This window comes from Stegodyphus dumicola, chromosome X1 (assembly GCF_044657685.1).
Source record: "Stegodyphus dumicola isolate Sdum_Otavi_A_Nest chromosome X1, ASM4465768v1".
NCBI lineage: Eukaryota > Metazoa > Arthropoda > Arachnida > Araneae > Eresidae > Stegodyphus > Stegodyphus dumicola.
In genome coordinates this window covers 182,235,973-182,251,333 of record NC_140780.1, presented here as the reverse complement: position 1 = coordinate 182,251,333, position 15,361 = coordinate 182,235,973, and the positions used below count along the sequence as shown (strand labels likewise).

Genomic DNA, 15,361 nt, shown 5'->3' with positions numbered 1-15,361 from the left:
TCTAAGTTTTCTACGGAACATCCAATTTTTATATACCTCTTCAATGTAAAAAGAATTAGCATCGAATGTTTTTTTATATAGAGTTTTCCTATTATACTCTAAGTATCCATTCGCAAGCATGTGAAGTAAAACTGCAATTATCTGGATTATTTTTCTACCTCAAGTAAAAGTAAGATTGTTATTAATTTATTTATATGTTTTTGTGTTTTTAAGAAACTAATAAGTTAATTTAGATGAAAATTTAAGATATATAAATTGGCTTAAACGTTTTGAAAATTATATAAGCATTAATGTAAAAGCAAATGCATGTTTTATACAAGTATACTTTTCTTGCTTTACTCAGTGTGCTGTTGCTTAACCATAATAATTTCTTTTCTAAGCCTAGATTAGACAAGGGTTATGAATTAAGCCAATTTCCTTTGAACACAAGAAAATTTTGAAGCAAAACTGCAGTCACTTGTTTCCTTCCGACTTGTATGTGCCATGCTTTGTTTTACATGTAAATGAACTTTTATTAGTGAGGATAAAAAGCCTTTTTTTTTTCTTTTGCCTAATATTCCTAATTCTATAATAACATTAGCATAATAAGAGAAGCACTTACATTACATGAATTGCTTCAAAAATTCATTTTACCTGCAGAAAGAAGGTACTAACTACATGTCATTAATATGCATTTGGCCAATTATTGGAATTTTTGTATCCTAATTAAGGCTGATTGGAGAGCTACAGTAGTGCTTGAAAATATATTCGCATTCATAAAGAAATGGAACACGTGCTGCCTTCCCAGGGACATATGGACATCTTCCAAGTATTCCTAGATGATATAACAGACGAGCCTAATTAAAATTTAAATCAAGTAATATCGAATGCAGTAAAATCTGTCTACAGAAATGAAATGTCAGTCCTGTACTTCTCTTGCTAGAATATTACATGCAAAGTTCACTTCCAGTTTCAAAAGGAAAAATACTATGCAAAGAATGTTTTTAGTAAAAGCATCAATTAGTAAAAACTTACTAAAGTTTAATACTATTTTTAGAAACTAAATATTGTCATTCATCTAATAAAATATTTTAATGCTATTTCTTTTAGCATTTCCCCTTTTTTTCCCTTTGTAAAATTCACTCTTTTCTTCTAAACGTCTCTTATATGGAACAATTTTTACCAAAAGATTTCATCTCAGAATTTTAAAGATCTTAAATAGCTGCGAACTATTATGCAGGAAGTTAAGTGTCTGGCACTTGTTTATCAGTGCAATTAACATGTTAAAAATTTTTCTATTGAAATTTACATTATCGGTGGCGTAAAATGTTTTATGGAAAAATATTTTATTAGCTTCACATGTTTGAGATTTTATTTTTTTAGTTGCTTAAAGCAAAAGACAAAGAAAGTAAAAGACTAAATTCTTTAAAAAATTAATTTTACAAATTTTTTTTCCGAATTTTGTTTTTTTAATAAACATCAAACGTGACGGAATATTTTGCTTTTTTAAAGGCTGAATAATGGAAAACTTATGTTCCTGAGCTTTGTAATATTCTCATCACTTTAAACAGTTAAAGTTCTTATAATTCAGAAAATGGGGGATGAAAAATCTTCAAATTTACTGTGATTGATGCTAAAAATGCGTTAAAAAGATTGTTTTGGATTTGTTTGCAAAATTATTAAAACACTTTTTACAAATATTAGAATTTTGAAGATAGAAAAGTATAGGGTTGTAATAAGTTAAATATGCAACAATGTATTCAAATTAGAATTAACTATAAAATGATAGCCTTAAACAATTAATCAGATTTAAAATAAGGTAGTGAAAAAATATTTAGCGCTACAAAATTAAAATTAGATCAATTTTAAGACTTATCAATTTATCAGTTCTTTTCAAATGAAGCTATAAAATTTCTAGCAGGCTGCTGAGCTTTTATGTTTAAATTAATCGAAATGGTAGGTAATAACAAAACTTTGAACAATAAATAATAAATTAGGATTACTTGCATTTAATTAGTTTTAGCACCGCTATTATAATTTTCATCTATTTGACGTTATGCGTTAAAAATACATTCCAGAAATACTTTCTTCTTAGGCTGAGTTTAATTTTTCTGTGTTTATATTTTTAACTCGTGAATAGCTTCGTGCATGAAATATTTTTCGTAGATGATCTGCTGATTCTTTCTATCAACTACATTTTTCTCTTTTGATGCTGTGCATGCATACATATGGTACCCAGAGGTAATCACATTCGAAGATTATTGTATCCCAGCCATGAAGTGGCTAACTGTCTATAACATTTAAAAGATTTTAGGAATTATTGTAGTTACCTTTTTTTAAATTTGGACATTTAATGACTTTTAGAAATTTTTTTTTGTATATTTTTGGCAGTGGAATGGTAAAAATTGTTTTAATTCTGTCCATTCTCTTCGTAAAGAACAGTAATAACGGAATTATAATATATTTTAAGTTTTTTTAGCTTATTAGCGTTGACTGTCATCAGCTTTCGAAAATTTTTATTTTTTTTACATTGTTTCTTAATATTTCAGTAAAATTTAGTATTATTTTCCTTTAACCTTTTGCAGATCCCTCACTTTTATTTGTACAGGGTACTATTTGTAATTCTGGAAAGTTTAAAGTGAGAAACTTCGTATATAAAGTTAACAAAGAGCTTCTTCGACGTTAAAATGTCTTTAATTAAAAGGATAAAAAGTTTTTGAAATTTCGTTTTCAATTAAAACTTTTTTACCATGATTCTCTTATTTATGTTATTACTATTATAGGTAGCCTTTTTACTATTATTGAGCCTTAGAAAAATAGGGTAGTGAAATTCAAAATTTTTTAATATGAGTATTTATGTAGATAACAAATAGCTTGGAGCAAGTTCTATTAAATCAAAGAAACAGGCATATAAAGAGGAAAAAACTGAGAAATTTTATGCTTTTTTTTCCGCAAATTTTGTACAAGCAAATTTTGTACAAATTTGCAAATTTCGTACAAATTTGTTTTTTGTACAAATTTTGTTGTTATTGTTTCGCAAATTTCGTACAAGCAGAATAAATTCAAATCCTCATTTGCGCTTCCTAAAATGAAAGTTGCGTTAGCTAAACTTGAGATTAAGTGTTCTTTTAAATTATGAGATACTTAAGAAAGCAAACAACTTTAATTGGTAAGAAACTGGTCTTGGTGAAAATTACACCTCGTTCTTCGGACTGCACAATGAATGCTCTCTCCACTGAATAACAACGCCACAACTCTTCTTGACTTTTCTCTTTCGGAAGCATCTAGGGATTTTCCAGAACTTAATTGGTGCAGTAGAAATATTGCCCTCTTTAAATATTCTGTAGGTATTTTTGAAATGTTAAGTAGGTTGAGTATTTAATGAGCAAAGTTTCTGTTCTATGGAACAGAGAGAACAAATGCTATCTCAATGTCCTACCGTTCCGTATTGCTTTCATTATTTCTGTTATCTGACAAGCAGTTCTGAGACTGAATGTGCTTTCTTTTATACAATAAAATAATTTAAAATTTTACCCAATACTAACAAGAAATTTTTTTATTTAGAAATCATAGTATAAACATTTTTTTTAGAATCATATAATAGCCTGATATATTTGAGACACATCCAGTGAAAACAGATTCAGTACCTTAATTATAAAAACATCGTAGTATATATAGTAAAGAAAAAAATGCCTCATTATTATCTAAAATGACTTAAAAGAAACAGTGACTCTTAGAATTGAAATGATAATACGAACACCATCATAAATGCAAGAATCTCAAGTAAATTCAATGTCCAAACAACGACTAAGCTAGCCTTTTCAAAAGTATTAAGTTTTCTTTTCGTTTTTTTAAAAATTAATGTTAAATAAAGATTGAATTTTGTCAGGAGACAAACCTCAAACTTGCCAAATCACTAGATGCAAAGATTTATACGTTTGGTGGTGTGGTGTATTTAATTATGGCAAAGCACACTAGGGCTATCTGCCTAAGGGCAGGGATGCCTTTCGTGGAGGACTTTCTTAGGGAAACTGGCTCGTATACACGCTACACATGGGGAAAACCACGAAAACACCCATGCAGCCAGCTCGTTCGCGGGATTCGAACCTCGGACCGAAGTACCAGTGTTTAGCGACTTTCCCGCTCGGCCGCTGGTGGGCTATATCGTTTGGTATGATGTATTAGAGTGCCTAAGAGTCTACATTCTTAAAGCAGTCAAGAATATGATCATAGAGTATCTGAAAGTATACAGAGTAACCCTAAGCATCCCACTTTTCCTAGGTTATTTTCCTTGTTTCATATTTTTGATATTTATTGAAATTACTGTTCATATAAACAGTATTGTTCCTACATATGCAGTTATGTTCTTTGTTTCCACCAAAACGTCTTAATTCATACTAAAACATGTAACTTGTTTTTTCTATACATGTGTATGTATATGTGCATAGAAAGAAAATACATGATAAGAAACACGTAAAATAAAATTCTACCATTAATCTATAGTATATATTTAAGTCACCTTTTTAATTTTATTATTTTTTCTCTCTGTCCTAAAAAACCATAAAGTATTTGTAATAAATCTTAACAGAGAAATAATTTTAGCTAAGTCTCAACAAAGCTGTTCATTAAATACTTGCAGATCTTACATACTATAAGATAAGAATTCTCCTATAGTATGCAAGAACTATTGCACTGGCCTGCATAGTTACATAATTTGCGAGAAAGTGCCTGAAAGAAGTAAAATATGTACTTAACAAATGTCGAACAAGCCTTATTTTTAAGCAAGCATTATTGAACTCTGTGCACATTCTACTTAAATATCCTGTTATGTAAACATATTCTTAATTCTACATATTTATTATTTGTCATCTTATGCGTAATTAATTTGTAATTCTTAAAATATTAGCGATATTCTAAATAAAAGTGACCACTTTTCCATTTGTTTATAAAAAAATTTATAAAGATAAGAAAGTTTTTCATGACATTTTCGCATAGGGTTTTCTGCAAAGAAATTTCATTTACACACTCTCACTTAAAGTTTAGAAAATAAATGAGCTAGTTTCGGCTAGAAACAAAAAGTTATTTTGACTCCATCTGTTTTAGGAAATTTCATAATCTTAATCAGATGTCTGATTAAATTGTGTGTTACTCATTCTGGTAGATAAGAAAACTGGAAATTTAGATGTGAAACAAAGAAGCACAATTTGCTTGAGAATAACAGTGTCAAGTGCAAAATATTAGTTTACCTAGAAGCTGTTACTATTTCTATTATATCTGAAATTAAAAGTACTCAAAGTATTTAAATGTGTTAAATAATAATAAGTGAAAGATATGTAGTAATATGCTACTATTATCAACTTTTACAGTAAAAAAAAATTCTATCCAGACAGTGTAAATAATAATTGCAAACATCCGATACTCTGAGTACCATATATTTATTAATATTTGACAAATATATTTGAAATAATATATTTTTTGTTAATTACGGAATTAATTGCTGCTGAAGATTTAAGATGTTTTAAAATTTTGTTGCTTATGTTATAAATTCAAAACAGATAAAATGAATAATACATTTTTCCTCATGAAAAGTTGCCTTTCTGAAAAATATGCAAACTAGTATATTTGTGTTAAATCAGTCTACCTAATAAAGCTTCTTGATAATGCATCTTTCTGGCTTTTTAAAGTTTGCTTAAATAATATTTAAATATGCATGGAAGCAGTAATTCTTGTATACGCATTTTGAAATACGACTATAACATACGAATATAAATATTTATATAAATAAATCTTTGTTATTATAGAATTAATTTGGTTATTAATTAAATTAATCTAAATTTTTAAATTTTAGATCTTTTTGAAGTAATTATTGAATTTACATTATCATTGAATTACGGGTGAGGGATAAAATTCGGAAATTACCGCATAAGTATTTATTTGCTGAATTACTACAAATCCTCCAATATTTCTCTTGAGAACGGCCGAGCACAAATTTTCTTTTTATAAAGTTAGTTACAAATTTCTGTGAACACAGGGAATCACAGAAAGGATACATGCAAAACATTCGCTGATGATGTTGCTCGTATTAACTCTGAGTGAAAATTTCATTGTTCAAGTGTATTTCTGTGTAGAATATTTAATCAAAATATTAAAGGAAGCATTGATAGTTTGGGGCATCTACTAGTACTCTTCTATGTACCGCCCTAAGCAAAAGAATACTGGAAATGAAATTCAAAATTTTATAATAAATTTAATTTCAAAATTTGACTTAACACTATTCATTTAAGTAAAATCATGCAATGATGCACAAGAGCTCACGTGAAAAATGCAAATGTTGTTTTAAAATGGAAGTCCTTCAACTGATGGAAATTTTATACGCATAACGAATACTGCTCTTTGCCGTCAACTTTTAGAACTTTTAAAACCTCGTTCGCGCTCTATCATTGAGAATGGCAGTGCAATAAATTTTAATTTTTTTTTTTTAAATTAAGATGCGACACTTTCATTAGAAATAAAATTGCTACACATGCACTTATGTAAAATTACCGTACGTTTATACCCTGTTTGATAATTTCAGGTGAATAATATTCTTCAGGAGAATCCTTAGAAGGACAAAAATCCTTATAATCGAATTTTTTTTATCTTTTAAGCGCAGAAAAGACAGCACCTGTAAATTAATCTTTTCTGTTTTAGCTATAAATATGCTAGGAAAATATATGAAAGATACATGCACTTGTTTCATTAAAATAGATTTTTGGTGTTAGCTAATTTTAGCATCAATACAGCAATAAATCAGTATCCATAGTGTAAATTTAAATTTGGTTTGATAATTCACTTTCATGTTTCAAATGCCATCATAAATTATTTCTGGAATTTTAATTCTGCAGCTAGCAAAAACCTTTTTTTTTTTTTTTTTCCTGTTTATACCGGTTATTTTTGTCGAAATTTTGTGCTACATTTTTAGTTATAATGGCGTCTTGAATTTTATATACAAAAATACAAATAAAATAAAATACAATAAAAGTTACAAAATTTATGAATATAATGGCATCTTTTTCGTCACTGAGTATAGAACTTCTAAATAAAGTGATTTAAACAAATTTAATGCCGATTTTCTATTTAAAAATCGCATCTACCTTAGATTCAATTCAAGAACGAAAGAAAAGGATAACAGAGATTCTATTAATTATAGTTAAAAGATAAGACTACGTTTCCTAATTTTCGATGTTCTAGATTTAATATTAAAATTTACGTTAAAAGGTTTTACGAGTACATTTGAATGAAATTGTTGTGTGTATGATTATGGCAAAGCCTCGAGGGCTATCTGCCTAAGGTGAGGGATGGCTTCGTGGAGGACTTTCTAAGGGAAACTGGCTCGTATACACGTTACACATGGGGAAAACCACGAAAACGCCCATGCAGCCAGCGCGTTCGCGGGATTCGAACCTCGGACCGAACTACTAGTGTTCAGCGACTTTACCGCTCGGCCGCTGGTGGGCTGAATGAAAGTGAGGTTTAGGTGAGGATTTTCCTTTTTTGCAGTATTCTTAGCAAATCGCCTTAAGACGACTTTATTAAGATGAAAATGTTTCTTAAACCGAAATTAAAATATGTCAGTGAAAAAAGTGGTTGTCTACTGATGTTTCTAAGTCAACGCTATCCGTATATAGCTAAATGTTTAAGAGATAAGGCAAAGATAAATGGTAATTGCTAAAAGTTCAGTAATGGAACCTGATTTCCGAAAGTTCAGACTGGACATCTGGGCTTTTGTCTCAATCAGAATCACACTTTATGTTTCTTGAGTAATTAATGGTTTTATAATCCTCTTTTCTGTCTTCTTGGTACTTGCACAGAGTTATTCGTTCACTGGTTTAGCCTGAGGAATAATTTTCTGGAATAACTGTAATCTGTTTTGGATCAGGCAAAAATCAACCTCATAGTAAAGTTTCTTTGAAACAAAAGTTCTATGCATTATATATATATATAGAGAGAGAAAAAGTGAGAGATAATCAAGAGAAAATTAATACAAAATTGAATTTTCATGTGGTGGAAAACTTCCAAAAAAGGGAGAGAATAATACTTTTAAATAAAAATAAAAATAAAAACAATATAATAAAATAAATGCAAATTTAAGTAGTTTAAAATTGAGAATTTTTCAAACAGCAGCTGAAGTTTCAACAAAGCCACGTTTCTGAATTATATATGGATGAGCATCAAAACTAATTCATTAAAAACAAATCAGAATGGAAATATTAAAAAAGTATTTTAAAAAAATTAAAATTAATTAATATAAAGTAAATTAAACAAAACGACATTAATAAAATGCCATAAAAAACTAAAAAAAATTCTAAAAAATTTTTTTGGTTTTAAATTCGGCCATCTAGATATAATCTGCTCCGAGAATCATAAGCTGGTTGAGTAGGCTTAGTATTATATACTTTACTGTTAATCACCAAAGCACTTTGATAAACTATTTTTGTAAAAAAATTAATGAGACTTCTGCAACATAAACTATACCTTTTATTTATTTATCGATTTATTTGCTCCTTGTTTGTTTCTTAATACAATACTTATGCTTCATTTGCTGTTCACCCAGGATAGTGGTTAGCGACTATGACTGCCGTATCGAAAGGCCCGGGTTCGAATCTAGCAGAAGGCGCAGAAATTTGTAAATGTATAGTGTCTGTGCGGCATAGGAGCACATTAAATATTCAATTCGAATGGTCTCTCTTCTTCTTGAGAGGTTGGTTGTAGGCGAAGTAAAGTGGGATACGCTCTGGCTTGTTCCCCATCAAAATCGGGGAGGGGGAAAGTCGTACTGCCATCTGTATGATGACCAAGGATCTTGCCAACGACATGCAAAATCTTGCACTCTGCCACGATGAATTTCGGGGCTCTTTCTGATGTTACTGTCATACAAGTAAGATAAGTCGCAACAAAAACAACATGCTTTATTTACAACAAGGGGAGAGAGAGGTTTACAGTTCAGCGTATATTTTATTTAATTAATATGCTGTTAAGAATATGTTAAATATTTACATCGGGAAAAAAATCCACATGCTCGCACCGTACTCATATGTGCATACATATAAATACACATACATACATACATATAAATAAGTATATATAATATATATATATATACACATATGTGTGTATATATTATATATATATATATATATGTGTGTGTGTGTGTGTATATATATATATATATATACATCAATACTTTTTTGTCTGACACATTATTATTGATTGCTTATTTAATGATAAGATAAAAGTTGCAGCTTGCGAATATATAAAAATTAGAAAATGAGCAAGCAAATATGACAATTTAATTTTTTAAAAATAATACAATCTCAAAGTCATTATAAAGCGAATGAAAAATAGCCTAAATTGACATCAACATGAGCATTACAAAGAGTTATTGGAAGTCCTTTCATTAAAAAAAGCTTTTAACTAAGTGGAATGAGGAATCTATTTCATCTTGTAATGCTGAGGTCACCAAAAAGTTCTTTCCTTCTATTTACCATAGACTGCATTTCGAGGCTTTCCTCTCTATAAGTTTCACAGTTTTTATGGTCACGGTAAATTTGCAAGTTACCTGTTTCGTTTTAATCTAAGATCAAACAGTTTATGTGGATTTTCAAAAAGAGTATCTCAGGATGTGGAATATTTGATTTTCTCATGCCTTGCATTTGATGGCTATAGATAATGCTTGCAGAATTATTTGAAATTGTTCGGAGTGACTTGGCCAGTGAAGTTATCTGTTTTCGTGAAGTTCAGACTGCTGTTCTCTGCTTTTATTCGTTTTATTAAAGTTTTTGTCAACTTACTTCTGTAAGCCCCGTGTGTGTTGCACGGGAAGTCTGTATGTTTTCAAATAAAAAAATTCAAAACAATCGCAGTGCTGTATAAACATCTATTAAGTGGTGAAAAGCGGTGTAGAACTAAACTTAATGGAAAAGAAATTGACTTATATAACATATACATATTTTGAAAACTGTATAAAGTTAATAATTTTAAAGAAAATTTATAATATGACAAAATTTGGGACTAAAGAAACAAAAAGTAAAACGTTGAGCGAGATTAATATAGTAAAAAATTGCAGTTGGAAAAATAATAATTAGAGGTACAGAGGCTTTTTCGCTCAGATTTTAGACGACTTTGTTTGCTATAAAAAATCGCCTGCTTGAACAATTTGTTTTCATGCAAAATGACGCTTTTAAAAAATTCAGTGGACGGAAGGCTACTTTTATGCTCTTTCTGAAAAAAAATCATTCCTATTTAGTTGTTAAAAATTTCTGCTAAATCCATGATTTTTAGGTATCTAAAGCAACGATATATAATATTGTCAGTAAGAAAAGAAAAAAAAAAAAAAAAACTTCAAAGTTTGGCTTCAAGGAGAAAATTTGTTCAAGATACGTATCCAAGGAACAAACGGAATGTTTCGAATGCTGCAATGATAAAAACTTTAATGTTAAAAGAAAATCTTTGAAGTCGAAGTACAATTGCATAATCATTAAAATGCTCAGTGTAACTAAGTGACTGTAACTGTAGGCAAAGTGATTTATGCTGATGTGAATCTTTAAAAAGCGATAAAACGTAATATGCATCGTCTTTCTCCACAACGTATCACCGAAAGCCGAACGTGCTGCAGAATTCACCATGAGAAACAATTATTCGGATAAAAATGGAAAAATATTATCACAATAGATGAATCTTGGGTATATTTAAATAACTGTAATAAAAAGAGATCCATTTTTTTATCAACAAAGAGGAGAAAACAATCTTAAAACATAGTTCAAAGAATCTAAAGAAAGTTTTTTAAAGGGATTTATGATTGCTGCTGGTTTTTCATATAACGGTATATTAAAAATAAAGAGCGAGGAGAAAATGCTCAGATCAACTCCATATATTATCAGAAATATATTTTATACCCAATTTTCAAATGTGAAATACCATCCCTTTACCCACAGTGTCGTCAATCAATAGAACTGGGTCAAGACAAAGCAAGCAGCCACACTCCAAATCTACTGCTAATTTCCTGGAGAAAAAAAAAAAAAAAAAAAAAAGAGAAACGGGTATCTATGTCATAACCTTCACTCATATTCCTACAAAAATCTCTTGATGTATCCCCCATGTGGTTTTGCGCTTTTGGACTTTGAAAAAGCAGATTGTTCAAACCTCGACCTATAACCCTCCTAGAACTTTGGAAAGCTGTTCAAAAGGATTGATATAAAGCACCTCTTCCGCTACTAAAAAAGCTTTATTGTCTTCGAAATGACGGTGCAGAAAATAGTAAGGAATCAGGGTTAGCATATGGAACATTTAAAACACAAAAATTGTAGTTAAAATATTTTTGTAACTACAATGAAAATCATCTAAAAATGTGCGAACAAGCCTTGTATTGGAATTTTGCCGAAGTGAAAATGTAAGATGAATGATGCTGTTGTTTACACCGACAGAACAGAGGAGAGAACTAAATCACAAAACCCTTTATAAGCTATGATTGTGGTGTTATGAAAGAAAAATGGAGAATATATATATTTTTTTTGCAATTTATAATTGTGATTTTAAGTCTCAAGCAGGATCGAATTTAAAAAGCAACTTCAAAATTACATTTTCCTCTAATGCAACATGGCGGAGGAGTCAGAAGCTACGCAACGGAGAAACAGAAGTTTGAAAGTAGCTAAATAAATTTCTTTAAAATAGAGATATTTAAAGGACAATAACGAGAATCAGGAAAAGAGAAAAATACTGATTAGCAGATGATGTAAAGTATGTTCACTAGTTAAGCTTAACATGGCTGTGGAAATTAAGTTGTATACAAAAGTTTAGTTGTAACTATTACTTTGAGCTAATTGTTGTAAGAACTGTTTTATTATATAATTGTTATAGGAAACGAATATTAGGCAGACAACAGCAGCTATGTAGGATGGTTAATTTATAAATTTAATAGGTATATCGCTTTTATTGGCACAATAAAATTAAAATCTGAAGTTCTTTATGGAAATCAATATAATATATGGATTGCGTATTTCCTTAATAATATTAAACAAAAATAATCTGTTGTCGAAAAGTGGGATTTCCTTACAATTTCGGATTTCAAGATCTAAATAATTAATGGAATTTTTTCAAATACAAAAATTATGTAATTTAAAAAGAAAGGTACATGTTATGGTTCTCAATTTTGTTAAAGTTATTAATAACAGTAATATTGTCAATAATTATGAATGCAAGTTTGAAGATTTCAGAGTTTGTTCTTTTCCTTCTTTGTATAATTATAATAGAATTATTTTCTGAAAAGTATCATGCTTTGAGCTGCAATTAAATCAGTCTACTAGTATTAATACTCTAAATTTTACTGTAGATTTTTGTCTAATTGTTAAGAAATGTTTTGTTAAAGTAGGGAGTTAATTTACTGAATTCTATAAATCATTTTAGTTTTTCAAAATAATAAAATTTTGTTGAAACTGTATTTCTAAATGAATTACTATAGTAGCCTGGAATGTTCGCATTTACTACTGTTTTTGCTGATGTAATAAAAATGAATGACAACTAGAATATTTTTGATGAATGAGAAATTTTGTACAATATCTAAGTCACCTGTGATGATATGCTTCTTTTGCTTATCTGAAAGCTTTTTATGTTTGGAATTATTTTAGAATAAAAGAGGATTATTAATAGAAATATCATTGTAGTTTATGACCAGTGTGGCCAACTGCTTTAATAAGGTTAAATTTAGGTGTATTTTTACGCCATTTGTCAAAAATAGTAATTTGTAATAGTTCGTAAAGCAAATTTTTGGTCATACTTTAGATACAAAAATTTATTGGTGAAACAAATTTTTGCATCTAACAGGTTATCTGTTCGTAGTCGCTAACAAGATATATAAGTGAAACACTCAACCTTACGCAGAGAATATGCTGGTCGCGTTTAAATGATGTAATAATTAATGGCAACAATATTTTTGATGCATGAAACTTTGTCTTAATGCCTAAATTACGTGTTAATAATTCTATATGTAAAAGAATTTTTTAACATTATAAGTTTTAAGCTCATTTCATCTAATGAGTAAATGAGTGTTGTAGCATTTTTCAAAACTTCAGCAATGTTGATTTTCTTTCTTGCTTTCGAAGCAAATCTTTGTTAAATTATATTCAGTACGAAGCTGGTAATATATCTTGTCTTTTTTCTCCGTTTTTAGGACTATTTTACTTCTTCGTAATACATGTTGGGAAAGATGAAGGTTTCCAGTTTATAGAAATGCACGTTCAAATGATTTGCATTTGCATTTTCAAACCATTATTATTAATGCTATATATTACGCAAATAGAAAAATAAAATGCAGACGAGAATGGCACTAATATAACTTTAGAAAAATACATAAAAAGCTAAAATTTTAATTTAATTGGAATCATCAATTACTACATTTCGAATTACCAAGATACAAATACATTTTTTCCAATAGTCGGCACTAGCCATTATAGGCGTTGACCACTACTAAGACCGGAAGTGATAGTTACTTTATTGTACAGGCACTTAATAGATTAGCCACCTTTGCCTCCAATGAAGGAAGAGACAATTTACATTCTTGCTTTCTCCGAGATTCGAGCCCGGGACCTTCGGGGCGGGAGTCCGTGTCAATAACCACTTTTTTGTCTGGGTGGCTGATACGTATGCATTACGATATAAAAATACTGCCTGGACAGTTAAGTGTAAAAAGAATATTTGATTTCAATGATTGCTTAATGCAGCTAAAAGAAAATATAAGAAATTTTATTTGATCTGTTTTTTTTTTAATAATAAACAAAGTTACATCAATAAAATGAAACTACATTTCCTATCAAACAGTAATATAAAAGTACTGTCAGTCAGTATAAAATACTATTCATCAGATGAATCACCTCACACTTGACTTGTGGCTTTATTTTGGTATTTATAAATGTCTTAAGCAGATGCATTTAAAAAAAAAGACCGCAAAATTAGAGGTCTGTTAAAGTTTTTCTAACATGGAGATGCAAAAATTATAATTTCCTCAATATTTAAAAGACTCATCAAACTGTATTTCAAATAAGTGTTTGATTGAATTTCTAATTAATGAAGAAATTAAAAAGAAAATTACTTGTTCCTATTTTTACAAATGCATTATTGATTCGTATGATTTATGCACTGCATTGTATACTTAGACCTATGGAAATTTTAATGGTAGTAATAATAATAATAGTTACATTTCCTTACTGTGCGTGACACAGTAATGATGAATCTCTTCGCAAAACTGTTCCTGATTCCAACAGTAGCTTGGTTTGTTTTCATTCTGCTTGACAGGAAATAAGCTCGTTAATTAATGTTGTCAGTCTCAGGTTTCCTCGTTATCCATTGTTAGAAACTTTGGGTTATCTTTAATAACCTAAAAAGGCATACATATATTTTATTAAAATGTATTTAAATAAAATTTTAAGGCAAATTATAACAAAATGGAAACCTTTATGTATGTATCATTTTAGCTTTAAATTTCAATGAAATTATTGAGTATGGTAAAAGCAAATTTAAACTAGACTGGATTTCAAATAATATTTATTTCTTCTCTGAGTTTGTAGTAACATTAGGTTATTTTGAAGCAGAAGATGTGAAAAGGGAGTAAAGCCTTCGCAAGGGTTTGAACCTGGACCTCTCGAATACGCTCTGAATGTGCTATCGTTACACCACGATGACATGCTGGAAGGAGGGAGATTTATAAGTTTTATTCGAAACTGAGCTAATCTGAGGTTGCCTTTTTGCCTTATTTTAAATTCTATATATATATTCTTCTATAGTTACACAATCCTCATATTTATGCTATCAAACTTTTACAGCTACATATAACTTATGTGTACAGACTGGCGCAGTAGCTAGCGCATTGCGCAGCAGCACCACAGGTCCGGGATTCGATTCCCGGGCTGGGCAAGGTCGACTCAGCCTTTGATTGTCGTCACTGGGGCCGATAAAATGAGTGCCAAGTTCGTTTGGGGACTAAACACTGGGGGGTACTGCGAGAAGCCGACCACTTGTTCAGGGCATATGCTTACGCACCCCGGGGGGGCCCACGGTCAAGAAAGCAGATTTCGTGCACTGCCAGCCTTGGCCCATTAGGGCTGTTACGTCACTGAGTTTAGTTTTTTAGTACAGACAGTTTCAGGCATAAAAAAATAAGTTTTATAAAATTTATGTCAGCAACCTATAACTTAAAATGAATGATCCTAAAACTTAGTCAGCTAGAAATATGAGGCATAAAACTTATTTCCTTCTTGGAAGTGGCTTTCAAATTTTATCCTTGTTTATTTTCATGTAATGTAAATAAAAATACAAGTTTAAAATTTTATGATTAATACTTTAGAAAATACTG

The 15,361-nt window shown here is 29.8% G+C and overlaps 1 long non-coding RNA gene across 1 annotated transcript in view; it reads right to left on the bottom strand.

Moving 5' to 3' along the window:
• Nucleotides 1–15,361, bottom strand: part of LOC118190128 (uncharacterized) — a 272,728-nt gene that overhangs the window by 25,836 nt on the left and 231,531 nt on the right. The window contains exon 2 of the long non-coding RNA XR_004758365.2: nt 14,208–14,386. This is a non-coding gene — a long non-coding RNA (uncharacterized LOC118190128). The remainder of the gene's footprint in view (nt 1–14,207; nt 14,387–15,361) is intronic.